This window comes from Euwallacea similis, chromosome 25 (genome assembly GCF_039881205.1).
Source record: "Euwallacea similis isolate ESF13 chromosome 25, ESF131.1, whole genome shotgun sequence".
Lineage (NCBI taxonomy): Eukaryota > Metazoa > Arthropoda > Insecta > Coleoptera > Curculionidae > Euwallacea > Euwallacea similis.
This window is the reverse complement of record NC_089633.1, coordinates 339342-342359: the sequence shown is the minus strand read 5'-3', so window position 1 is coordinate 342359 and position 3018 is coordinate 339342.

Genomic DNA, 3018 nt, shown 5'->3' with positions numbered 1-3018 from the left:
TAGCGAGCGCGGACGCGACTTCTGAGTTACCAACGACAACCGAACCCAGAAGAAAAAAGAGCTTGTATATGCCCTGCAAAATCTTAAATACTAAAACCCATGGCGATAAACCATGGGCGTACCCTGGCTAGGGTGTCGTCTATACCACCCGCCGCATTAAACCGTTACATCTTAAGCTGGGAATTGGAACTGCCACTATAGGACCAACGAAACTTATCAAGGGCAATTCAAATGCCGACAAAGTATATTACAAGCAGTTCCAATGCCGACCCGGTTTATTGCGGGGATTTCCAATACCGACAAGGCATGGCATGGGAAGTTCCCATGCCCCAACTAATGCCCACCAGAGTCGTACCCCAGGGGTATAACAATCTTACAGTTAATTCCTACTATCTAATATGTATCCCATTTAACAGTAACACCTATCTACAAGGGGCGCGATCCTACAGATATATAAGATTCTTCGCTCCATATAATTTGGCGACACAAATTTGGATCAACATTGGTTCTTTCTAAATAATACCGGCAGAATCTAATGCGTTTCTCGCGATCTCCAAGATGCAGATTCTGAACTACTCTACATTTGTATGGTTTAAATTTATGTTTACTTAAAATTTTTTGCATTCTAGTTTTTGAGACTCCAATTTGGGATTCAATTTTCCTGCATGAAGTTCCTTCTTCAAAATTGACACTGGCCAAGACGTTAATTTCTATTTTCTTTATTCTATAAAATTTTTCAGGGTTTCTTAAAAGATTCGAAGTTTATTAAATTTTGCCGTAATCTCGAAAAAATTATTTTATTTGGTTGGCGCCTTTCTAGATACCTAATTTTAGACAATGAAAGTATATAAATGTCGGTTAATAAATAAATCAATTAGTATTTTCCTGTTAAAATAAAGTTCAGATGCTTCATTGAAAATCTCTTGACAAATTGCAAAAACTAGGAGTATATCATAATATTCATAGTTTTCAAATTGCTGATTATCATTCATATTGGCTGACATAATATAAATACAAAGGTAACTTTAACACAACTGCAATTATATTATTAAATTCTGACAACCGCAAATGACAATAGATAAGTTAAGTATTCTATTGTTTTAAATATGGTTGACTCTTGATCATGGCACACTACGTAATATTCTCTTTCAGAAAATGTCAATTAGTGACATTATTATTTGAAATAACCATATCGAGTTTAGTATCTTTGGAATGGGGAAAATTAAGGGAATCAAAATAGGTAAAAATATACAGGGTGTCCCATTAAAAAAACATAAGATTGGTCCATATCTCGAAAACTAAGAATTTTAAATAAAATCTGAGTATGCGACTGGATTCTTCGTAAAAATCTCTATCCGCACCGTTTATACATTTTCAATAACTTAACGCATATTCAAACTATAGGGGGGATCCCAAAATACAATATTTTTAAAAAAGCCCTGTAGTGCAAAAACTAAGATAACTGGATCAATTCTGTTAAAGTCATCATTAGTTTCACTAAAAAGTGATACAGGTTCGCGAAAATCGCATCCCTCTATCTTTACTAATAATCGAGATATCCCACGATTACAACGAAAATGGGACATCCTGTACATCGAATGATGTCGATCTAGTTTGGTCCGGAATATTCTATTTCGGAGACAAGTTCAGACGAATTTGACCAGCGAGATTTTGAATCCCACGTCTATCATCTTTACCAATAGGCCGTTGTGCCAAACTCTATCGAATGCCTTTGCTATGTCCAACAGTATTGCTTCTGCAGCCTGTTTCCTGTTGAAGCTCTCCGTGATGAATTCCGTCATTCTCAGCACCTGAAGTTCTGTAGAATGTTGCTTTCTGAACCCAAACTGTTCGTCGGGGATGGTTTTTAAGCCTTCCTTGCATTCTCTTAGCCTTTTCAAAATGACTCGTTCCACGACTTTTCCCATGTGTGGCAGGAGACTTATTGGTCTGTAGTTCTGTAGAAGGAGGTGATTTTTTCCTGGTTTGGGCAGCAGGATGATATCAGCCTTATTCCAGTTCTCCGGGAAGTGCCGTAACCTCAGAACCGCATTCGCGACGTTCACCAATGCGGCTACTCCTCGTACTGGCAACTTCTTAAGGATCTGGTTTCCAATCTGATTGCATCTAGGTGCTTTTCTTACTTTCATGTGCCGTATGATTTCCTTTATTTCGTTTGGAGTTACGTGTCTGATGATTTTCTGGTCCTCCGTGTTTTCCATTTGACTAACGCATCTATCGACTTCTTCTTCCCAGTCTTTGGCGTCGTCGTCCTCTATTTCGTTTTCTCAAAATTGTTTTTCCAAGTTATCAGCAAACGTCTCTGATTTATCTTCTGTAGTGTACACGATTCCCCGTTCTCCTTGGATGGGAGGAATCGATTTCCTCTTTGATTTAATCGCCTTGAGCGTTTTCCACATGCTCCACTTATAATTCTTCACTCGTTGGGAGCAATAAAAAAAAAATTGATTTATTCTTAAAATTATACAAGTACGAAATTACGTTACACTATCAGTTACAAGCTTCAATCACGATAATTACACAAAGAATGCCGTTAACTTAAATCTACGCCTTTTATATAAAATAAAGTTTATAGTCAGCACTATTGTATCCGGGCTTTGCTCTTCCCGCGGTGGTTCGTGGAATCCGTGGATGGTAATTTCTCCCCCCTAAGAGTGAACTTTGATGACATCATGGAAGTTGCACGACCCGCCCTGTTGTTTCGGTGGGTGAATCCTGGTTTCTCTTTAATCTCTTCTGTCTCCATTTCCAAAGGGTTGATAGGCAACAGAAGGCTGCGAGGGCGTATAGTAGGATGGTCCACATGCTGGGGTAGGTGACAAGTTCCGTGTAGGTGATTGGTTGAAGCGGGCTGTTTATGGCGATCTTTTCTTCTAATTCGTGGAGGTCATCTAGCTTCAAGTCTGGTAGGTGTAGGCTTAAGTTTAGATATGGCAGTTGTGCTTCTTTTTCGGCTAAGTCCGGAAATAGTATTGGCTCAGGGGTGATTTTCGTAAC